The sequence below is a fragment of the Sipha flava genome, unplaced genomic scaffold (genome assembly GCF_003268045.1).
Source record: "Sipha flava isolate LNK unplaced genomic scaffold, YSA_version1 259_pilon_pilon, whole genome shotgun sequence".
NCBI classification, from domain to species: Eukaryota; Metazoa; Arthropoda; class Insecta; order Hemiptera; family Aphididae; genus Sipha; species Sipha flava.
In genome coordinates, this window is record NW_020272920.1 from 614,962 (window position 1) to 642,453 (window position 27,492).

At 28.4% G+C, this 27,492-nt stretch overlaps 1 protein-coding gene across 1 annotated transcript in view; it reads left to right on the top strand.

Moving 5' to 3' along the window:
* Nucleotides 1-216: 216 nt before the first annotated feature.
* Nucleotides 217-27,492, top strand: part of LOC112684961 (neuropeptide F receptor-like) — a 127,401-nt gene continuing 100,125 nt past the window's right edge. Inside the window, exon 1 of the mRNA XM_025556707.1 lies at nucleotides 217-667. The gene's annotated coding sequence lies outside the window, so the exon portion shown is untranslated. The remainder of the gene's footprint in view (nucleotides 668-27,492) is intronic.

Genomic DNA, 27,492 nt, shown 5'->3' on the forward strand with positions numbered 1-27,492 from the left:
TAGTATCATAAATATATGTTGTTGGTCAGTGTAGTACGAATCTGAAAACCTGATTTCATTAAGGTTTTTTGCAGTCGACACGACGCTAACAAACGGTTATAAAAACGATTGTGTCCTCCCGAAAAATCCTATCACTCCCACCGGCGCGCCGGTAGCGTTGGCGGCGGCGGCAACGACGCGTCGTGCTCGCCGTCGCGGCAACAAGTGTGCCAGCCTACACCGGCGACGGACGGCCACCAGAGCGGTTCCTCCCGGAGACGGCAACCGACGAGAACGTGCGTGGGCGTGTGTGCGGTACGGCGTGCGTTGTTCCACATTGTCGCCACTCCGTACCACCGGTCCGTGTGCGAGCGGTTCGCAAATACGAGTTTCTAATTTCGATTTTTGTTTGTCATCACGATTTCGCGTACGCGCGAGCTCGGCCGTCACCCGATCGCGGCCGACCGGATCATCGCGCCGCAGTCGGTTTCCGTCCGGCCGAAAGCACGTCCCGAGTGTCCCGTGCCACGGTCCTTCTGCACGTCTGCTTTCGTCGTATCGTTTTTCGTATTTTTTTGTTCCGGACTTAATGCCGCCGCTACCGTAGGCCGTGGCTGGAAACAAGTTTCTCCCGGCCCACCTGTGCGCGTGTGCCGTCGCCGAGGTTCCAGGGAATTCCGTCCGATAGGTAAGTGTGTGACGGAATAATGTCCGCGAGCGATCATTCATTCGAGCACCTAGGACCATATTTTAGGTGCGGCGAAGGGGCGATCGCTCCCTCCCCTGAATCCGTATTTAAGGAATCGATTATATGTGAGATATACGTTTCAAATTTTTTTTTAATGTGGATCATTTTATAACGAAATCAAATCACGCTTGGATGTCAATATTCAATTGGGCTTTTTGTCGGGCTATACTTAGTGAAAAATCAAATAGAACACAAGCGTAACTTTCAAAATACAGACAGGTGTTAAAAAAGAACTAAACAAAAATCGATTCAAAGTGGAACCGGCATGATATTAAAAAAATTTACTTGTAAATTTTTCTCGAATTAAAGAAAAATTTAAGTCCCCCCCGCCAAGTAATAAAGCACCGCAGTATCCCAATAGTCAATGTCCATGTGGACATAATTTTCATTATCGCGATCTCTATCTCCGGACACTCCGGAAGGTCGTTTCCTCCCAGACAATGGTCTACAAGAAAAAAAAAAAAAATGACGTGTATGCATCCGTATATAAAGGTGTACGGTATATACGACACACTTTAGTTTCTCAACGGCTGCGAATGCCGTTTGTAATTTGAATTCTGCGCAAAAATGAGTTTTCGAAATGGAATTGAAAACGTTATCGAAAACTGTTTAATAACGTAATAGTTTATAAATACTAAATTCTCAATGCATTTTTGATACGGTGAACTGATTGGGAAGTTACTACAAAATTAAATTGAATAGAAATTCGAAAATATTTCAATACACTTTTGAAAAATAAGGATATGTATTATCCTATTATAAATTCAAATGATTGTCAGTCAAATACACATTTATTGAGAAAAATGCTCTGGCAAAAAATGAGTGCAATTCTTTTCTGTCAGGACATTACAGAGATCAATAGTCTACAGTAGTGCTATACACCATTAACAATGAAACTATGAGTGCATATTTTAACCACATTACTTATTAACCATTAGTAAACACTATTAAATATGATCAATTATTTTCAAACAATTTTTTTAATACATTTTATTAACATCCCAATCAATAATAAGGTGCACCATAAATAAATACTTCATCTAAATGATTTTAATGTGGATGAATCGAATATACAATTATCAGAGAGAATATGAATAACAAATAAAATACTATATTTTAGATGTTTCATGTACGTTTAAAAATAAATTACTTTTGCACGTGGAAGCAAAAAATGTTTCCAAAAAATACTGATCAATAAAAAAAATTCTTAGACATGGAAACTAATAATAAATGTATAAGACCTCTAATTAGTTATCCGATTTCTAATTAAATCATGATAGTTGAATAAATTATAATTTGTAAGCTCATACCATTTTCAAGATTCATATTTACGTGAAGAAAATATGACACTCTGTTATTCAAGGAATAATATGTTTCTTATAGAAATTATATTTTTTTAAATACAAAAAGTTTTAATGAGATAGAATATGATTCAAAATGTTAAATCTTAAAATTAAATAAGAGATCTTCATCTTCTAGTGAGTACATTATTATAATGTTTTTCTCCAAAAAAATTTCTTGGAAAATTTTTTAAAATTATCAGGTTATAGAAAACTAATTTAAACAACTAAATCATTTTCATAGGTTTTTTCGAATAATTCTCACTTTAGGAAAAATTTGTTTTCAAATAATTATACATTATACATTGATATAATTTTTTTAAAAAAGGAAGGCTAAAGGTAATGTGATAAAATAACACTCCATTTATGATCAACTATTATATAAATATAAAAAACAAAATAAAAAAAACCATAAAAATAAATAAAAATGAAGTATTTTACTTCCTGATATAGTCCAACCAAATAATATACTTATTAATATTAATATATAAGTTTTATAAAAATTAATATTTTAATTGTATTATACTTGAGACTAAAAGACTTTACATGATATATTGATATATTGTTTATACATTTTTTTATTTTCCTATGATAGTCAAATGGATACCAAAACTAGAAGATATAATGTAAAGTTTTGATTTTAACGAATATTACCAGAGTGTAATAATTTTTAGGTTCAAAGATGAACTGAATTGAAACTTAAATAATAAAAAAAAAAAAAAACACAAAATTATCATGAATTATCTAGAAGATTAATAAGAAAAAAAACATGTGTGATGCATAAGTTGAGTAAATCTTTACGATCAAATGTGACTCTTAAATAGTTTTTATTCTTTTACATCAAGTATACTAACTATTGGTACAATATTAATAGGAAGTAAGATATAATTAAAAATAATGGAACATTATACTAATATTTTGTAGATTACATGCAAAGGTTTTTAAAGTAGAAATATTGTAGACATTTGAAAACAACGATTAATCTTATCATGTTTTAAAAAATGAACGCTGGTTCTATTTTAAAAATGTCAATTCAAATGTTACAGTAAAGAGATCCTTAAAAAGATGTCTCAGGTATAATACTTCTTCAGATTAATAACGATAAGGAGTTCAATACAGAAACATGCATGAAATGTAATCGTGATCTTTTCCGTAGATCTATAAATTAAACAATTATTTTTTTAACATTTTTTGACAACACAACCATATTCCGCAGAACAAAAACATTCAGAGTAAACACATTGTAGAAGCTCTTTTTATTTTTTATTTTTTTAAATGGAAAACTTTATGTATATGAGTTCTTATTATTTTTTCTTATACATTTTATGAAGCTAAAAGAAAAAATTAAAACTTCAAAAATATTAACATATAAATAACTTCGAATCATTTTTGTAGTTAAAAAATAAAAACACTGTGATGCATCATTGATAATATTCTCCTAAATAAAAATTGAGCAATTGCTTTAAATTCATTTTGAATGATTTTTATCTCTTATAAAACTTTTTTTTAAGTATATAATTTATAACTTATGAATAATAACATATAATATTAATATGAAGGAAATTGCCACTCTTGTTCGAAAAAAAATAAATTATTATTTTGAAGACATAGCCAAACAGCATGTGAATAAATGTAATATTAACAGTAAGGTCTACAAATTTTAACTGAAAAATATACGTAATCATCAAAAGTGTGTGAATATTCAAAATATCCATTTTGTTATTTAAACATTTTTTCGAAGGTATTTATAAAAATAAAATATTTAACAACAATTTAAAAAAATAACTCACAATTATGAATGCAGGTATTGTAAAAAAATAAAATAATAAATTGTTACAATTAGTATCGAAAAAAACCAATACCTTTATTATTATATTACTATGTGTCGGTCATAATATAAAAATATATAAATACATTAACGTTCAGCGTCAACCATAAACTTATGAACTACAGACAAATTAAAGCAATGAATCGTACAGACAGTTTTATTCGTAGTCCCATGTGTGTTTGTGAGCTCACTGAATAAAATACGTCATATACTTTCGCGTTCTACCGCCTAATTTAATATTTTTTAATCTGATATGTCCAATACAGTTTACAAAATAAAACACTGGAAATGTGTGAGAGGGGGAGGGGTAAAGAAAATGTTATTATAATAATCGATGCACGTAACTTAAACACCAAACGGGACTGTTATAAAAAATAAACTCCATAAACCGGTGTTCACTATTTTTCCCGATAATTTATTCAAAATTAATTTATAAAACCAAAATAGATCACTTTTATTAGTTTATTTCAATTTTCAAACGATCAAAGACTATTCAATTTATTTTTGGCAGAATTATTAAACACGATTTCTATTATTTTTCCGTTTGAATACACTTTATATAATAATAATTATAACGTATAAAGCTAACTTTTCACTAACTTAACCTTTTATATACTCTGCTCCTATTTTTAAAACGTTGTTTCATTCAAATACTTTTAAAATACAGTATTCGTTTCATAGATGATTACAGAAAGCATTAATTATTGAAATGAAAAATAATATTCAGTACTACTCAGTAACATAATATCACCAATATTCAACCTAATATTCAAAAAATAATAAATATATCGAATTTACCATAGTTTATTAACTGAAATTTTGTATGCAATTTCTATAATTTGGTAGTTATTCAATTGCCTAAATACACTATAAGAATTAAATTTTAATAATTTATATAATATTATTATTGAATAATAATAAATAAAAGTTCACATGCGATAAATTTAATAAATATTTTTAAAACGAGGATTACATTGAAAATGTACTGGGTTAACGAGTGACGAAACAGAATACTATGGCAAGTAGTTTTATTGTGAACCGAAATTCTACAAAACGGTATACCATCTCCATAAGTAAAATTAAAAGTAAAACAAACGTAATGCAGTGAAGACAGTAATGAGAAACTTTCCCAGGCGTTCATACCTAAATAAAATATGTTTGTATATGTATAGCCTGTGCTGATGTATAACAACTTTTCTGTCGAGTGATTAAAACAAATACATTCAAGAAATGGCATAAAACTGTGGTATACTAACCTTCAGGTAGTACTTTTTATTTTTTTTCCTAGTAAAAACTGTGGTGCAACATTTTTTTGGTTGATACACTTAGAAGTTTTACGTGGTACAAAAGTGTTTTATTTTTATTTTTACAAGTCCACTAAATAAACAATTTTTATTTTTTTAAAAAATAAAAACTTAAAGGCTTAAAGTGGAAAGTTAGTTTAATAAAATCTTTTGGTCTATTACGTGCTACAATACACAGTGGCTTACTACTGGTAAGCAAGTATAGGTAATATATGCTTGGTAAAGCAGATATTTAAGAAGAATATAAAATTTACAATATTTATGTTATACGTTGTGTTCAAATGATAGTTTATATTTCATAAAGTTAAAGTTCAAATACATTGGAAGTTGTTAGAATAAATTACCAAATAATCTATGATATAAAATTTCTTGATATTTTATGATGGTTATAAAAAAAAAAAAAAACAATTCAGACAGAGATTTTTATAAAATTATAACTTATTACTCAAAAAATTACGAGTATCAATTATTAATATCTTTATTTCATTATTAATCGCTTTTCGCTGAAATAAAATCTATATTACTAGTAATTTCAAGTATAAATGGATTTAGAAATTTTAAATAAAATTCAAATACCATAATACAAAATAAGACTTTATTCAAATACTTAATTCTGACACGGTCTCTGAGACCGATTATGTTTATGACGTGTGGAATGATATTGTGTGTCAAGAGTAATAATTGTTATATAATTGTATATAATGTTATATAGTATTGAATAAATTTCATTAATAAATTATTTTTAAAGTATTTTTTTTTATAAATAATAAACTGTATGCAGATTTAAAATTTTAATTCCAATATTATTAGTTGCAATAAGACTGGAAAAATGTGTGCTATCAAAACATTAAATATATTATAATAGGTTAATAAATATAATTATAACAGACAATTTGTTTCAAACGATTTTCACTGGAAATGCCTTTCCTAAATACCAACACAAAAACAAATGCCAACATTTTTCATATTACAATAATTTTTTATTACCTTTATGGATATACTTCTTTGTATTTTATTTTTGATTGAATACTTTATATTTATTTTACTTTCGGTAGTTATTATCGAGACTCGATTGTATTATTTATGTGGTAGGAAATATTACTCGTAAGCTCCCCTCTCCCCCCACCACCACAAAACACACGTATAGTTATGCGTACTTTTCTCGGTGAAGTCCCCTCATTGTTCGAGTACGGAAAGGGCTTAACCCGAATGCCACAAGAGATAGTTTACATTATCATTGTATAGGAACACGTTCCGAGCACTTGGTCGATTTAACGTAATCGATATTTTCGGGAGAGCGTGTATTCGCACTAGTGACTTTTGTGTGAACATTATCCATGTGAAAAACCGTCTCCAATACAGACCGTGGTTCTCTCGTTCATTTTAAGGGTTCGGAAGCACTTTATTTCACGTTCAACAGATATTGTTATCACTTGAACCGGACACTTGACGCTGTGAAATTATACCATCAGTAGTAGGTTTTCTCAGGTCTTGCGCCACAATTCTCTTCCCAGTCTTCCACTGAAAATCTTACAAATCCCAAAAGTTCACCTACGGTCCATAGCTCTTTTCTTCCATCGATAGAGCATAGATTATTGATGCAGTTTATTCAGATGTACACTTACAGAACGTATTATTATACTTGCGGACTAAAACCATCTATCTGAGAGATTTACGTACCTACCTACTCAATGTATAATCTACAATTCAATTACAAGCCCTCCAATTTTTTTTATACTTTTCCCATAATATTTTTTACTTACGAGAGCAGTCTGTTTGGTACCAACATTACATCGTTGACGATGTACAATTGCAGCAAAGAGATTAATTTCGTGTACTGTTTTTTGAGTACGTTAATATTTATTTTTTGTTGAATCATAATATAAATACAAGTTACATGTTTTTAATTACAGAATTATAATGATTATCTATCTCTCATTAGCTACGCTTGAGTTAGAAATGAAGAGTAATTTAATTAAATTTGGACACTGAAAACGATTCTAATTTTTTTTACCATATATATAATTTTCTAAATATAAAATTAGCTAATTGAAATTTGAGTTAACACTCCATTATACTACAATATATTAAATTTACATAATCATTATTTTTATCATTTTTACACCAATAAAATCTGAAAAAGATTCAAAGTAGTAAGTTTGTCTTATAGCCTAAACTTTATTATTCAATTACACAATACGTCTGCACTAGTCGAGAAGCTAATCAATACTGATCAATAACAGATTTTTCACTATTAGATTTATTAAACTATCTCAAGTATATCTTAGTTCAACAGCAAATCTCACAATAAATTCGTCGGAATACAAGAGTCGGATAACTGAACCCCTAACGGTTCGACAACGTCAATGGCGACCACGCTGTCGACGGTATAAGTCGCAGAACGATTCTGTTTTTAATCGTACGAATCACTTCGTCTGTATTCCGTAAATTATCTATCAACGGGGTAACACGATAAGAATTTGTCCCCAACGCGTCGGACCGGCTAGGTATTGCGATGCGCGGACCGATGACGCACGGCAGAGATGAATTAACATCGACGATCGATTAGACAAACAAACCGACCCGTTCAAGCTTCGTGGTTTAGCCGTGTAAATGGAAGTGATAATTATATTATTAGCCTTTTGCACGTTAGTTTGAATCCGCGTGGAATGCATGCGGTTCATAGTCTATTACAATCGAGTGCCTGTCGCGCAACGCATACTCGTGTATTTGCACGTTTGCCATGACGTACAATCCCGTAATATTACGAATTACGAAACAATAGGCATGGAAAATCGATAGGATATAATTCGAATATTATAACGAAATTAAAATTGAATTTAAAATTTGACAAAAACTCAGTAGGGATCACGCGCCGTACCGACTTTATTGTGCAGGAGCAAATATTGAACCATTGGATCCGAGCGAGCACCGCGTGAAATTTTTCAAGAATTTATATTTTTTTTCGTTTTTTATATAAAAACAGTAAAACAATCCCTCTTCAGATACGTTGAAAACGCCATTGGCTTTAAAATGCACCCTTCATTCCTCGAAACTTTACACATTCAAAAATATATACAACATACCTTTGAATTAAAATAGTTTTATTTACATGAAATATTTCATATTTATTTTATTATGAGAAAATCCTACAAAAAAAAAAAAAAAATAACCATGCTAAAGTGAATATATTTTATATTTGTTGTTCAGTCATCTGTTTCATTTTTTTATTGACATGACATATCACATGTAAAATAAATATAAAACCGAAAGGAGTTTGGATGTTACTGCGCATTTAAAGATTAGGAAGTGACAAACATAATATAAGCAGTTAAGCTTTAGTTATTTTCCAGAGTTTGATAAAAATAAATACTTGAAGTGATCAATGTTATTGCACATCATTTTTTTACATTAAAGTTTTGATTTTTTTTCATAGTATGGTCTATATTTGTTAATATGTTTGAATATTTTGTGATATGATACCCACTAAAACGAATAGGCAATATAACTTCAACGGGTTGATCACTACCTGAATTCGTTCTATTAATTTTTAAAATCTAAATATTCATTGTATACTTTAACTAAAAATATTTTGATTGGGTTTTTTAATTTATTCGCGATCATATAAGTAGATTTCAATTTTTATTTCGTCTAGATTGTTTGATCTTTATCTGTTGTATTTTTTGATTAAAATACTACTGAAAAAAAAAAAGTAATATTTTGAATTTAAATATATCTATAGGAAAAATTTATTATTTCATATAAAAAATATGCACAAAATCATCGGTTTTGTTCAAAGATTTTTCGAATTTATTTTAATTTTTTTTTTTTTTTTTTTTTAGCTTAGGAAAACAATATAGAAATTGAAAGTTAATCATTTTGTATCAATACTTCCATTGATGTGATCAAAGTCTGTAAAAGCAAACAACAGAAGAACCAACTAAACATGATAAATTCGTATTGGAATGTACAAATATCTATCATTGTTAAATTCTTTGCAAAAATAAATTACAATCTAACACACTATTACAATTCACGTACAGCAAAAGCACTGGATAAACTTTTGTTTGAAAAAGTTACATGATTTATCTAGGTACCTATATATAATACATTTTTAAAGCTAAACTCATTTTTTTTTAAATTTAGAAATCGTTTGACACTCACATAATGATTTTGTAGCAACATTCACAGAATTCAATATTAAAGAACTCACACAAAATGTAATAGATTCATCGTATAATGCAGTGATTCTCAAACTGGAGGTCGTCAACAATCTTTTTAGGGTCACCGATATATAAAATAACTAGTGAGATGCCTTATAAATATCATGATGATAATCATTGCTGGAAAATACAATCGATAAAAATTTATGATTGCCAATAAAAATTATATTAATCACATTAACCAATCATTATTTGTTATTATAATAAATTGAGCGCTTGAAATATTGATAATATTATAGGGGGGCATGATCTTGAAAGGAATGAAAATTACTAGTACAATAAATTGTATGTATTAACATATAAGAGTTAATTATTATTTACTTGGATAAGTCGTATACGTACATATTGTTAATACATTCATGTATTACATTTCATGGAACGCGTCTGCTCTTTAATTAGTAAATTAATCGAATTAATTAATTAATTATTATTTGTGCATAGCAGATGGCTTGTTATGCAGATTGCATGGTAGTGATTGTTAGAAATAAGTCTTGACACAAATTGTTTCCACGTATGTATTATAAAATGACTCGCTACGACAATAAATACCATATCAGGAATATTTTTAATTATTTGAAATTATTGTTAAAATGTGTGCATTTCAGTTTATACATACTCGTACCTCGTTAAATATGAGAATTTTGCACTAACAAGTTAATATAAAAGCCGGACTAAACTAATATAACAAATAAATTAATACTAGTTATGAATGCATTCGAACATCTAACTGTTATATATATATCATGTATATTGTATTAGGATATAGCATAATTAGATTAGTATACCATGAAATAACAGGCAGAATATATTATTATTTATGGCATCGTTATACGGAGACGTGTGAATAAATATTTCATATTCTGTTGTCAACAAAATAACAAACAAGATTTAAGAATTAATTATTATTGAGTCGTATTATATCATCGTATACAAACTATATCTGTGATAAATAAAATCCATGTTTGTTATGGGCGAAAAAAACAACATTCTATTAATTACCATGCACAAGAATAACTGTGATAAATAAACTTCCCAGTATTTTTGAATATTAAAACAATATTGGAAAATTGTCGGTAAATGTGACTACTGCAGTAATGCATAAAAAACAAACCATATAGTTCATTTTCAATAAAATAATTTACTAAATATTTTTCCAATCAAATCAAAATAATTTAATTAGTGTGGTGAAATGTAAATATGAAACAATTTTTCCTGACTTACACCTGTCGTCCTTTAAAGGGTATATTGGCGAATCTACATGTTTTTTTTATCAACCGGAAGCCGCAATTGAGAAACATAATTTTGTAGTCGATTAATAAGATGCTCATCCATCTAGAAATTATACTGATACTGGAAATAGCATAACTACAACAACGACTAAATCGATGATTGCAATAACGTCATGAGTCACATATTTTTTGAAATTGAGATATTAGTAAAAACGTATACTAGTCATACATTTTTACAATCAACGCATAGAAACATATGACTAGTATACGGTTTTACTAATATTAAAATTTTATAAAATACGTGACTCGTGACGTTTCTAAAATCATCGATACGACTAATAGTATAACGATTACACCATATCACATTATTATTTAACAAAATATATATGATACATATAAAACCATTTATTTATTTATACAACTATATTAATGATTAATTAGGCTTCTTATTATTATATTAGATGTATTTTGTTTTGAACAAATAGCATTCGAGTAACCATGATAAAATACGTTTGTGAAAGTCGCAACTATTAAAATAAATGAAAAAATAATATCTATAGCATAAAGTATCACGACATTCGGCTAATAACTATTGAGCAGATAGTATATGGGACTGATAAAATATAATAAAATAAAATTTTTAATATTTTTACAAATTAACATTATTCATTAATCTAATAATTGTGCTTGTCGAATTCATTGTATAAGAAGTATACCGTGTATACTCAATCTTTAAAAAGCTTATTTTATAATTTATTAATTGAATATGTCCAATAAAATATTTATTAAAAAACGAAAAATATATTTTTAAATCTGTTTTATAAAACAATAATTGTAATAGTTTTTTATTGGAAGATAATAATCTGATAACCTTGAGTACTTAGTTGTTGCGACTTTGTGAAGGTGTATCGAATACAAAATATAACAGTTATTTAAGTTATTTAATACATCGTATTTACTAACAATTATTTAAGTCAATAAATACGATATATTTACAGGTATTAACAGTTTTTTGTAGTATTTTGTTATAGTCTGTCTATTAGCTTATACAGTGAATTCGATAAATACAGATATAAGAACATAATCAAAAATGTAAAACAGTAAACATTTTAAAAGTTGTATATTATTATATTTTGTCTGCCTAATGGTTGTCGGCCCATCGATTCATTCCCATTGTATAACTCATACACAGTAAATGTAATAATTTATCATTATACCTTTTAAGCCATAGTCCTTCCTTTAGGATCAGAATATTTCAAATTATGTTTAAATATAGTAACTTATAAAAGTTAAGAAATGTATACCTAGGTATTACATTAATAAATAATATTATGAATTTTAATCAATGATAATACCTATGTTTATAAAAATTATAACGTATAGTATTATTTAAAATCACTGAATTTTATTTTAAGTTAGTTAATTTATTAACTGAATGATGAAATCGATAAATAAATTCTAGAATTTAATAAAGAAATACAAATGTACATTAAATTAACTAGCACATTTAATTTACCGTGAAGACCCATGCCGCAATTGTTACAAAATTAAACATTTCTCAATTTAATTAAAAGTTCGTCTTTACATTAGAGTTCAAAACTTGTTTTTTAGAAACCAAACAACGTTTGATTATCCATGATACATATATTTCCATTAAGAAAAAGGCTATAGCATATGTAAACACCGAATCAATGTCCAACATCACATTATTTATTAGGCTGGGTACTAGATGTGGGATTGCTCAAATAATTTTAATATCCTTTTTTTTATACATTTAAAACCAATAAAATGTTATTCAAATATATTTTTAAAAACTATTTAGAACAAAAATTTAAATAGTACAAAATTATTTTTAAACTAAACGTAATGATTAGTTATCTTAAAAATAAATTGCCAAAGGCAATTGGCATCGCTGTGATATATTCTTAATCTTTTTTAGAGTATTTCTATTTATTTTTTCCATATTTAACCTGCTCAGAAGTTAAGTGTGATATATTTTTAAAAATGTTATTTAATAGCAAAAAAAAAAAAAAATACTTCTAATTTCACAAAAATTAAAGGTGAATCTTAGTTCTGTATTATTATTTAATATTGTAATACGTTAAAAAGATTGGCTTTATTACAGCCAAATATATGGATATTTTATGTTACAGTTCCTATAGTTTATATTTTTAAGTTCTAATAATTTGATATTAGTCTTACTGGATTATTTAATTCATAACCAATACAAGTTATGAATAGGAATAAAATTTAAAAAAAAAATATATATATAAATTGCAACAATCAATAATTATGTCATATATTTTGACAAAATCCGAGTTTAAATTCAGATAACTCATAACGCTATATAAAAAAAAGATATAAGGATCAACATTTATTATTAATAACTATACATTTTATACATTTAATTATACTAAAATGTTGAAAATAATACATTAATCATATGTATAAATAATGACTAATTTGAAATGCGTATGACAAGAAACATAAAAATTACAGGGAATAGTTTTCAATAAGTAATAACTTCATAAAATTTAAACCAGTTAAACTTTTTAAAAGTTCCAGTTTTTTCTTATATTGTCAAAATTAAAATATCATATCACTTTTATGAAAATTCGTAAACTCAAATTTTGTTATATTTAAATTTAACCTTTGGTGTAGAATGAGCAAATTATTTTAAAATTTACACATTCAAATTCAACTTTTAAAAGATTTTAAAACTTCTCAATAAAATTTTAATCTATAATAACTTAACGGTCATCTCCAAAATAAACATTTTAAGAAAAAAATTGCATCCCCTTATTATATGTTTAAAACAATTGCTTTGAACGTAAAAATTCAAACTATAATTTTTTTTAAATTTTACAATATCCAACTTCCTATTACATTTTTTGACACTTCACTGAAGACCTAAAATTAAAGTAAAAATATTATAAATTTGAAATATACCATTCGTTTACCTGTAGAACTGTTACAATTGATGTCACGCAGTAAAATTGTATTTATTGAACTTAATAAGATTTTAGACACATTTTAAGAATGAAGTAAAACAACTCAATGTATATTAAAAAAATAAAGGATGAAACTTCTAGGTGAGACTAAATTCCACGATCGGATGAAATTCAGGGATAGGTGAACAATATTGTTCTACTGGCCGTTTGAACTTTGAAGCCAATTTACTATTTTATTTAAAAAAAATTGAGCTATAGAGGTTTGTTGGATCCGTTTATATTTTTAAATTTTTACATTTATTTGGACAACAGTAAAATCAAATTTCTTAGTAAGATTGGTTGAACTTTTAATGTTATGTCTTTCACAAAAAAAAAAAAAAAAGAAGAGAATCGAAAATTTCAAATGATAATAAATATCAAAAACTCAATTAAATATTTTGAAATAATGGAATGTTTTTAACTATATAACTAATATTTTTTAATGGAAATTCATTAAAAATTTAATTTCGTCAAAATTTAATTTTATAATATTTATTAAACATATTTTTGAGTTTCCAGTAAAATCTTTTTATTTTGACTACAGATGAAATCTTATGAAAATTGCATAAAAAATAAATTTTCCATGAATCTTAAACTACAAAAATTTAGTGGAATTTTATTATTTTATTATTTTGTAAAAATGTAATATTTGAATACTCGTTTCATGTTTTTTATTAATCAGTCATAAACAAGGTTTTGGAACTGACATTTGCATATTTGTTTAGGAAGTACACATTGAAATTCTGGTTTTATACAATTTCGATTCATAATACACAGATTTCAAATACAAACATTTTTGTTGCATAATTTTCCATATTTCGTTATTTTTGTGGGAATTCGCATATTTTAGGTTTTCAAAAATTTGATATATACGAGTATATTTCATAGATTCAATGAAAACTTTTTTTTTACAAATTTATAGTTCTTATAACTTTAATTTTAGAAGCAATACTTCTATTTAAGATTTTGTACACAGACCCCAAACAGTAATAGCGCATGAAAAAATAATAGGCATGTTTAGTGGTTCAAATTTTGGTTAAAATTGATGTTTTTGTTATTTTCTTCTCAGTTTTTCAAATATTTGAAAAACTGTAGAAAAATAAAAAATGACCCTCTAAAAGTAATAAATAAAGCCTATTTCTTATCTTTCTTATTCATTTTATGACGATTAGAACAATTTTTCAAGTCAAAATTTGTGAACACAAACATAAAAAAAAACATAATGTATTTAAACCAATAGATTTCTCCTTTCACTTAAAATCTAAAATATTTATTTATTGAAAATAAGAAATAAATATAAATTAAACCACAAAAAGTAAGCAGCGATTGGAGAATTAATTAATTACTTTACGTTATTACAAGTAATTCGTTTCCTTTTTTGTAGTTTTCAATAATAATAATAAGTATAAATTTATGAAGAGTAGAATTATTATTTTTTTTTTTTTTTTTTTTGTGAATAGTGACTCTCATCACATTCTAGAAAGCATTATATAGTATATTAGTTAGAGAAAGTAAAAAATCTAAATAGATATAATTGTGTTTTATTTTACTAATTTTTTTTTACTAAAATTAGATAAATAAAATTGGTTTATTTGCTTATACTGCATGAAAATGTCATTTCTGTCGATAGCAGTTATTGCTAGCAGCCATAAATCATGGCAAGGCTGGAAATTAACGAGTTAAAAATAAATATTAAGTTAATATCAACTAAGTTAATTATTCTTCACTTAATTTTAAACTAATTTTTAATTTTATAAAATATTTTTTAATGTATATAACGTATTAACTCCTAATTATTTTGTATGGAAGTAAAAAAAAATAAGTTTGATTTTTATGTAAATCAATTATCCATATCATTTTTATTTTTAATTTTTATTTATTTATTTTTTTTAGTTTCATTGGTCCTTCATTGTAATATTTTCAGAAATGAAGTTTGAATAAAATAATTAATTTAGGATGGAACATGAATGCACACTTGTAAGTTAATTACATGATTTATGTAAATAAATTATCTATATACTTATAAATATGTTTATAATTATAAATCTCTAATTTAATATATTTTATTTAATAAACTGTAACCATAACCAAGAAAATATCTGTTAAATATTGTTATATAAAAAAAAATAAATACAAAGTTTACATTATAATAGTTAATAAAATAATTGAAATAAGAAAAATTAATTTCAGTATTTACTTGTGATATTGTATATAACTATTGAAATTTATTTTTATATTGTTCATATAAAAATTAAAGAGAGTAAATAAATAGATATACGACGGATATATTATATATATATATATATATATATATATATATATATAAAATAAGTATACAATATATTGAAATATATTAAAAATAGAATACTTATATTTATAAAAATAGTCCAATTACAAATTTGTGCTTAATTATTTAATGGATAATAAAGTAGAGGTTGTTTTAACTCTAGCTACTTTTTTGGTGAGTGGTGAAACAGTTGATCAGATACTCAATACTCTGTTTTTTAAATGTAGACAAAATTTCGAGCCTAAAATAATATCCAAACTGATGTCATTTGTAGAAATGCAATTTTTATTACTGATGAAAAAGTACAATTTTTTTTATTTTTTTATTTTTTTGAATTAAGTTGGTTAATTTTAGTTTTTTTTATCCAAAAATAATAAATTAAAAATAACTAAAAATATATTAATTAACATTTAACTTTTAACTTTTTTTTCCTTAAATAAACATAACCAATTAAAGTTGTATTAACCTACTCAGCCTTAAATTATGGCTTAGTATTTCATTACTTATATATCATAAGATCATGTTTAAAGTGAAAACTATTGTTTTATTTGTTTATATTTTTATTTAAATATGTATATTATACATAAATATATTTTTTTATTTATAATGCATATTTAACTGTTCATTTTATAGTCTTAATCATGTCTAATCATATCTAGTATTATGACGAATGTATATTTTTTTTAAATTATTATTAATTTTAGGATGATATTTTTGAGGTAAAATCAACAATTTAATTAAATTCAGTGGTACATGTATATAAATTTTATCAATTTAATTTCTTTTTAAAATAATTATATAACAACTTCATAAAAAATATATATTCAATTAAAATAGATTATTTTGACAACATTTTCAAAATATCAGAACAAATAATATCAATGAATAACAATAAAATAATGTTTACCATTAACAATTAAATAAAAGACTTTAAAATTAAGATTAATCATTAAAAAAAAAAATTAAACTAATTTTTTTTTTTTTATAACTCACATTTAACTATGAATAATTTATTATTTATTCAGGAAAATTATTTTCTTTAAAAATTATTTTAATCGGTAACTTATACATAAATCAGCTAGATTTAAACTAATTTCCATTGAAAAAAAATCAATGAATAAATAATTAAAAAATTACATTTGAACTGAATTATAGTTAGGATAGTAATTTAATGTAAAATTTTGATCAGAAATTTTAAGAAAAATAAAAAATTAATGGTAACTTTACTCCCATTGACGGCTTTCGTTTCATAGAAAGTACGGTAAGGTCTAATACGATGATTAGTGACGTTTATCGATTCATCTATAGACGATTTAATTAAAGTTCGAAAATATATAGAATATCTATCTCACATCAGAGCAGCTTTCATACATCATTGATCAAAAGTGTGATATTGATTTTACATATTATCAGTGGTAGAACGAGCGATACATGTGTCTAATTTAAAAATTATTGCTTATCCACTGACCTGGAATGCCTTTAAAATATGATTTTTGTTCTAAAAATAATCCGCATACATACACTCGTACTATACACATACATAATGGAATGATATGATGTATTTATGAAACCACACAAGTTTTGTCGTTTTAAAAAAATTTAGTGCAATGACATGATTGGCATATCAATACAATTAAATTTAATATTTTCAACACAAACAGACCTATTTAACCTAACTATAAACTTTCCTAAACAAGTATAAGGGTTGATTAACTGCTTTAGTTTAATAATTACTGCGAAACAGTATATCAAAGTCGGAACGAAAGTGTACTAGTAACGTGATAATATCAAAGTAAATAATTTTGAGCTTTGTATCGCTATGAAAAGTACATGTCTACTCTTGATGAGTTTTTAAATATATGATAGAAAACCTGTAAACCGAACACATATAGCATATTTTTTCCACCTCGCTTTGTTTAATTGAATGACATTTTTTTTCAGTGTAGTATAATATGAACTTTCCTAATGTTTTCTACATAAATTGAATACAAATATCGTGAAATTAACATAAAGCTATACCTTGTTATTTTGAAGTTTAATTTACATTAATAACTCTTAGTACATAAAACGTAATAATTTGTCAAATGTATATTATAGTGTTGTCATTATAGTCCTTACTTGACGTTTAAATCTGAGGTTTCTCTATTGAGTCGAAACCTAAAAAATCCAACTGAACATTGAAATATAACACTTTAAGTTGTACTATAATATCTTACAGTAATATAATATACGCACTGCTTCTATTTTTAAATAATACTGTTCAATGTACTTAAAGATATTATTATTAGGGTTAGGTTGATCATAGAACCGATATTTAGTATCAGATATATCGATATCGGTATTTTTTTTCAAAACCAATATTTGAACTGACATCCAGAGGTGGAACTAGGAATTTTTAAGCTCGGAGAAAATGTTAAAATTACGCCCTATCGTAGACCAACAATCAAATACTTTTCTCGAGAATTTTTTTCTAATAATGAATATACAATCATACTTATTGATTTTAAGCTAATATCAGTATTTAACAAAGTTAAACATATCAAATTAGTTTTTAATAATTACAAAAATGATACCCTCTAAAATTTTACGCTCGGAGATGAATTTCGATCTTCCACCCCCTAGTTCCATCTCTGATGATAACTCAAAAGAAATTAAACACCAGCATAAAATAATACATTACTATCACCAAATATAAATAGAACAAATAATTTATTATTTTCTGTAAAATTAACCTCAACAAATATTAAATATATAGAATAACTGTATAAAAAGATTAATTTGTATACAATTTTTAGTTATTAATAGTTATAAGTTATTTGTTTATTTTTAGATACTTGTTTAATACTAGTCTATAACACAATAATTTATTTTCAAATAGAACTACTAACTTACAAATATAAGCTTTTGCTTATAATATGTAATATATTTATATAATTATGTAATGATTACGATAACACACTGGGTTGGGTATTATAAAGCACAAGTTTTTAATTCTGTTTCAACGTCGTTTCAGTGATCATGCCGGTCCGTATCGCGCAGTAAATAAGTGTAGTAATCATTTAATCGAAATAAGGGACATTCATAAACTGCGCTTAAATGATCTTTTTTTTTGTAAACTGCACCCGATTTATTAACTTATTAAAGTTTCTATGAATATCGCTTTCATTTAGCACAGTCTTGGAATAAAGAAGTATCCAACAAAATAGTTTAAGTAATGACTATAAAAATAAAAATAGTGATATTAGAAAATGGTTAGTTTAATGTTATGGTTTACCATTTCTAAATCCAGAAAGTGTATCTGAGTATATTATCAATTATTTAATAAAATAAAAGCCTGACGACAAAAGACGTGTCACGATTTGCGGACTATTTTATAGACGTAATTATAAGTGAAGAAACTCAGTATTCACTTGAAGTATGGGCTCAAGCATCAGCAGAGCCAACTTTAACCACAAATGAATGCGAGTCTTTTCATTCTCACTTAAATTCCAGTTTTTATACAACTCATCTAAATATTTTCATGTTCATAGTAAAGTTAAAAAAAATTAAAATAGAAGTATACATTAAACTAAATAGTATAAATATAATAATAGTCAAATTCCAATTGATGAATATGTATCCAACAAGTGTTATTATTGTGCATTGGGCTGCACAAGAAGCCGATGGATGAGTGTATCCGTATTTAAGTCTGTGTGCGCACGAACGGCGACCTACACGCAATTCGTCGGGTGCAATTACATAACATTTAAAAACAAAAGACAAAAACGATATTCTGATGGCCTTGTAACGAGAGGGAGAATGAACTGTTTGTATGAATGTAGTTGGTTCACACCTAATTAATTAATTTAAAAATCTAACAATGATGAGTATGAGGTGACCATCAACAACAACGTTTTTAAATGATAATAAATTTATATTAACTCGATCACAAACGATCGGCCAAAAACAAAAAAAAAAAACAATTACAAATATGTTAAGATAATACGTCGGAGACGATAACAAATAATCAGAACAATAATAATGATAATAAATAACGAATAAAAAAAGATAATGATATAAATATCCGTGTGTACGACCTGGCTCGGAGATAACACGACAATGGCGTTACACTTGATCCGGAACGATGGTTGTGGACGGGATCACGACACTGTATTGCGCGTGCGTGCGTACACTGGTCGACGATTGTAAGAAAGTAATCCCGAAACCGGTCGTTGAGCGAGAAAATATCAAACACGATTGCAAATACGCGACGGTCCGCACTGCGTAAAAACGGGCGGGCGGAACACGTTGGCGCGTAAACGAGCGGGGTTTTCGGCACAGGCGGCCGTGTCTCGAATCACGGGCACAAGGGACGTGCGCGACGAGTCGGTAAACACAAGAATTCAGATGCGCGAAACTAAAAAAACGTAAAAAGTATATCAACCTCGGTGGCGCAACGGTTCGTAAAAAAAGTATACGGCTTGAGACGACTACTCGCCAAGACGGCTGGGAAACGACCAAAAAAAAACATGGCGGCGTGTGCCGGTTCGCTGGAAGCTCGACAGTAATGAAAACGTCCCCCCTCGGTGGGAACAAAGGTCGACTTTGTTGAGGGTCAGTGGTGCACTTCCAGGATGGCAACCGTTGCGACACGAGACGTGATGGTCATATTACGCGAAATCCGAATTATCGGATTTGATATTCAACGTTTCCTCTCCGCGTTGAAAGACCCAGGCGTCTTTCAAGGAACCATCAGATATGCAGATTGAAGTTGATCGAAGATCCGATCGTACACATTATATTTTTTGACACAATAAATACATAAATAATATATAAAAAAATAAATTAATACTACATATTACTTAATCATGATACACATGGGACATCTTACACTCATCACTTGTAAAAAAAAAAAAATATATATAGGAAATTGAATGACGAAATAATGATGATTGGGTGGTTAGAGAAATTAAACGAAAATTTGCATATAACTACGGAGTAGGCTTAGGGTTCGACTGGTAATCGCACAAGTTTTACGATTAGTTGTTTGTAGACACCGTCCTGAGTGGCACGGACACGACGTGAACAACATCATCGGAACCGGGGTGGACCTCTGTAATGCGGCCTAGACGCCACTCCGTCGGTGGTCGAGAAGGAGCTTCAACGATGACCATGTCACCGATCATTAAATTCAGAAACGTCTTAAACCATTTCTGCCGGCCTTGCAACGTGGACAGATACTCGCGTGACCACCGTTTTCAATATGATTGATGGCACTGTCAAATAAGTTGCCAACGGTTCAAACGGTTGATTTGGACTTCGGTGATTTCTAGTTCGGGTAAGGCGTGGATCGGTTGTCCGATCAGAAAGTGTCGCGGCGTTAACGTACTAAGGTCGCGTGGATCGGATGAATTCGGCGTGATTGGTCGCGAATTCAGAATGCCCTCGATGCGAGTGGTCAAAGTGAGGAACTCTTCGTAAGTCAACACTTATTGTCCGATAACATGTTTGAGATGGAAATTGACGCTTTTGATGCCGGCCTCCCAGATGCCGTCGAAATGTGGTGTGGCTGACGGATTGAAATGCCATATACAATCGAGGTGGGACAATAAATGGTCTTGTGACTTAGTGTCGCGAAATAAAGTTCTTAGCTGACGCGCGGCGCCGGCGTAATTTGTACCGCAATCCGAATAAATGTTGGACGGGCAACAAAATGATCTAGGGCCGCGAGGAAGGCGTCTGTGCTGAGATCTCAATTTCGAAGTGAACTGCCTTGACGGATTATTGCTAAATAGACCTTGACTGATTGTGCATTTTGGCGGCGATGTTCTTTCACGAGGAACGGACCTCCGTAATCCATACCGACGCGTGAAAAAGGCCGATGAAGTTGGACTCGGTATGACGGTCAATCAGCCACAATAGGTTGGGGGTGGACAGCCTATAACGGGTGCACGGAATACATGCAAAAATGGCGAGTCGAATTGCCGCACGACCTCACAAGATCCAATATTTTTGATTCAACATCGACAATACCAATTTTGATCCATTGTGCAAGAATGACAAATAATAATGGCAAATGATCAACTCAGTGAGGTGTGAGGATTGTGGTGATTGGTCGGATACTTCGCGTCGTGGCTGACGCCGGAGAAACGCAGGCGGCCTCTCATTCATATAATATGATTTTCGTCGATGTATGGTGCTAATTGTGCCAACGATGGGGACGTTATTATAGACTAATTTTTAACATTTTAATCAGATCTGCAAAATAATGTTGTTGTGTATGCTGTACGGCGATCAATAAGACCTTTCTTGTTCGGCAAACGAAATAGAACCGACACGGATCGGCTGTCGTCGTAGACGATAAGACAAATAACGGGATACATAAGACAACACTCGTAACAATTTTTCCAGTGACAAAAATTGGCCGATGAAATCCAACGATGACGGGTGAGCGTTGACGGCCAATGTCGTGACAACATTAGATCGAATTTCGGACAATTGGCTCGGGGCGAGCGGGGCAATATTTGTCGAGGGTCATTGGTCTTCAGGAAGTCGTACGAATTCCGGACTATTCCAAAAAATATATGAAGACAATATAAGTTTCGGTATAAGTTCGCGGAAGGGTGGATCGGCGGGATTGTTGTCTGTTTATACGTAGTTCTATACGAAATCTGGTAATAACTGACGTATTTTGGCGACCCGAAGTCACAAAAATTTTGAACTGTTTTGGATCGGAAGTTAGCCATGACAAAACAACCGATGAGTAGGACCACGCTCGCAAAAACGATATAGGTCCTTCGTTGGAAAACACGGATTGAATGTGGTGAAGTGTCTGGGCTAGTAACGGGGTGCCACATCATTCCAAACAGGTATGGAAAGTGATTCGTCGGAGGCGGAACTCTTCAGGGGGGCAACCTTGGTTTTGCGGGTGATGAATTTGACGTAAATGTCACCGGCGGCATTGATGAAGCGGATATAAACGATTGCCGCATAACCTTTAATCGATGCGTCAGCGAAGCCCAATAATTGGATGTTCTGATCAGGGGCGTATTAAGGGGGGGAGTGTTATGGGTGTTAGAAAACCCCCCCATCGACCTCATTTTATGATATTTCGCCAAATTGTTAACTTACTTTGATTATTTGAATAAACGTTGTAAACAACTTGTAGGTTTTACATATGATGTCTTAATGTAATCATTTTCATTTATATAAAAACATGGAATTTATTTATTTAATACGGGGTAGGTGGCAGAGGCTCTACTTACCATAAGTCTAATAAATTGTAAAACACTCTCGTTAAATGAATCCTGGATGCGCCACTGGTCCTGATGACAACTGACGTCAATGTGACGCGGAAAACTCAAATCGAATGCGAACGGTAACTCAGTGTAGAACTGTTTTCACATAGACTGCAGTTGATCCGGAACGATGGCTGCGTACGAGATCACGACACTGTATTGCGCGTGCATGCGTGCGCTGGTCGACGGTTGTAAGAAAGTAATCCCGAAACCGGACGATGCGGTCGTCGAACGAGAAAATATCAAACACGATAGCAAATACGCGACGGTCCGCACTGCGTGTAAAAACAGGCGGGCGCGGAACACGGCACAAGGGACGTGCGCGACGAGTCGGTAAACACAAGAGTTCAGATGCGCGAAACTAAAAAAAAAAAAAAAAAAAAAAAAAAAAAACGTAAAATGTATATCAACCTCGGTGGCGCAACGGTTAGCGAAAAAAGCATACGGTTTGAGACGACTACTCGCCAAGACGGCTGAACAACGACCAAAAGAAAAACATGGCGGCGTGTGTCGGTTCGCTGGAAGCTCGACAGTAATGAAAACGTCCCCCCTCGGGGGGGAACAAAGGTCTACTTTGCTGCGCGTCTGCGGTGCACTTCCAGGATGGCAACCGTTTGCGGCACGAGACGTGACGGTCAAATCGCGCGTAATCCGATTTACCGCATTTGTTATCCAACAATTATTTTGCTTTTTAAAATTATAATTTTTTTTTAATTATTTATATAGACTGTAACGAATTAAGTATTGTACCTGGAATATTAATTTGATAAAAACTCGGGCGCAGTTTACATGTGCGTTTTTGTATATACCTGCATTTTGCCGCAGTTTTCAATCGCCGGAAATAACTGTAATATATTCATGCTAATTTATTGTAACAATATCTTCTAAATGTACTTATTTCATGGTTAATCAATGGAATATTCTTAATTCATTATACTATGTCTTTATACTTACAAAACATACTTAACATTTTTATTTTATTTAACTTTTTTTTTTTTAATTATAATCATTATCTTTATGATGAGTTTTCACAACTTTATATAAATTCCTACTTAGTAACTTACCTCATAGTAGTATTAAATATATAATAAATATATAATTAATATAATACAAAAACATTTTTAGGGTATCATTAAATGTAAAAACTTTTTTGAAGCATATACTGAAACATAAATAAATAGTTACACAATTTGAGTGTTTTCATTGCATTTAATATATTTTATGCATCAATTTTGTTTTACAATAAGAAAATTAACATTATTTTTTTCTTTATAACACTCGTTATTTAGTTTCATAAAACTTTACTTTAAATTTTATTTGTATTCGTTTTACTTACTACTTAATATTCTAATTTTTTGTTAGATTCTTGATTCTTGATTTTTTTTCACTGCTTCTGTAATCCAAAGTTCAAAAAATGTAAATTTCAAGTTTACATAATAGGAAATCATGTTTACATTGTAACCGTAGTTACTAAATTACATTGAACATGATAATATAATATGATTTGTTTTTAAATTTTATAAAATTGAATAGAAATGCAATTATATGCAATATTTATAATAGACTTGTTCAAAATATAATAAAAAAAAAAAAAATAGAAAATAATAATATCAATAATATAGAATCAATAACAAATTATTATTTATTTATTTTTCAATATCAAATTAGTCTGAACAGCAGTAAAATTTAGATATCACAGAAAGCCTTCTTAAATGAATCAATTTTAAATTTAAAGATAAAAACATCTTCTGGCAATGTTTTTTAAAATAATGTTTTACCGAGTTAGTTGGTAGTTAGATCCATCGTTCCAAGAAGCGGTCGATTCATCTTTTTCTATGAGTTCCTATCCGTTCCGGATGTTAGTTAACATATTGGAAATGTTATTTTGTCAAGTGCTTCCTGAAATAATTCAATTGATGTTTTATTATAAAATACCAGTCGCAGACATTCTTCAGCCAAGATATTCGTTTTCTTTTTTCTTCTATCTTTTCTTGTAATATAAATTTGAATATATTATATCGTTAATTATATCTCATAATGTGTCCAATAAATTCAAGTTTCCGAAATAATATTGTGGTTAATAGTTCCTTCTGTTTACCATCACTTATAATATCTTTTAGTTAGTGAAGTCCATGAATTTTTTAGCATCCTCCTATATAATTACATTTTAAAGGCTTCAATTGATATGCATGTTTATTCTCTTATTGTTCAGATTTCTACTCCATACTGAGAGGACATATGACCTTAACTTTCTTATTTTTGTAGTTAAAGACAAATTATGACACTTGAATACCTTCGACATTTTTTGAAGTAGTCGATTATAACTTGATACATTGCAATATTTATGGAGGCTCACCAACTTTTTTGTTTGAAATGCTTATCACTAGAAAACTTCACATTTTTTATTAGCAAACTTAAAAAATTATATAAATATTGAAAAAGTTTTTAACATATTTATTTTAAATAAAATCTAGAAACATTTTTTTTTTTTTTTGAATTGACAAATTAAGGTGACTAAATATTTAGTAATAATTTTATTTTATATCTATTGGTACATAAGAATTTCAAATAAGACTAAGCAATATTTAAGATATCCATAAAAGAACTTAATGAATATTAATTTTAACTAAATTGGTGTTTCAGATGTATAATGAACATCATTGATCAAAAGTGAAATTTTTTTTTTAATTTTGACAGTGAGATTACATAACATTTTTTATATCATGGCAACATCAGTAATCTTCGTGTCATAACGATATACATGCACCGTGTTTTCTGTGTAAATTAAAATATGTGGTGAATTTGTGATATTTAAATAAGTTATTTACATTATAATTAAAAATTAAAATTCTTTGTCAAAATAGTATTTTTAACTTATATCATAATAAATTCAATCGAGGAAAGAAATCACCATTAAAATGGTACAATTTAAACATATATTTTTTTGTAACATATTTTTAAAAATAAAACCAGATTATGTTACTTAAAAATTAGTTAAAATAAGTATTTCAATATTTATAAACTTAATTATTTATTTTACAAGTCAATAAATAATTGAATCGATACTAAAAACAGTATTTATAATATTTTATAACTTATTTTTAATTTAAGAGTATCAAAACTTTAAATTGCTAAAACAAATTGAGCTAACTAATTTCCACACCTGAACCTTGTCATTGAAGTAGTATAGAATTCCTTTATATTTATTTTCATTAAGTATTTTATTTTAATGTACAGTATTTTTCTTCGAGTGATCTTATCGAAAATAGTAATTCGATTTAAGGTTATGACACATAAATTTTTTAGTTATTAGTTGTAGCCGGGTTAAACATTCGATTTAAATCAAAAATTAAATATTTAATAAGCTAATAGCCTAAGAATTAAGTATATTTTTAAATATTTAATTAAATTTTTATTATTACATGAAAAGGAATACAAAATATAAAACCAACAATGATACAAACTCTCAAGTCAATAATTTCATGTTTAAAGTTAATGAATGGCGCACGTAACATATTCGAAATCACAACTTCTTTATCTAATATTAAATTGTTTGAAAACAAATAAAAAACCAATATAGTACAATAGTTAACAGTATTAGGTTCGTGTAGACGATTAGGTCGATAATGTTCTTAACAGCGAAAAAAATGAAAAATTAATGTTTGCTCATAGATTACGAAAAAAGTATTAATCAAAATTATCACGAGAATTATTTTTCGAGTTCTTATGGATAATATATACTATTAGAAACAAAATTTTTTGATACGACATCCTTCGTATAGTGGCAGTCAAAATAAGTATCATTTTTATTCGTTTCATTCAAACACCAAACTTAAGATTGTTTGCTTATTTTATTGTTAGTTTTATATTTTTCGGTGATTTGGCTTTTTATCTTGCAAAATGCTTTTTGTACATTTCTCTACTTAACAAATCTCCCTACACAAACAATTTTTGTTAAATTATGAAATAAATGTGTTTGATAAACATAGTAAATTATTTCTTTAGACCTAAATAAAATCTTATTGTATTATCACGTAAAATATTTATAAAATGTATCAAAAATAAATAAATAAAAAAGAACAAAGTGAAAATAATCTTATCTTAAATTAAAAACCAATTTCAATTTGTACCAATATTTATTTTTATCATAGCTCATCAAAATTTAATAGAACATAGAGACTTTCTAATGAAGGATTTGAACAAAGTTCATAAAACTGTATCCAATGCAACAACAATTAATTATAATATTAAAAGCAGTTACAGTATAATGCAAAGAATGATTTAAAA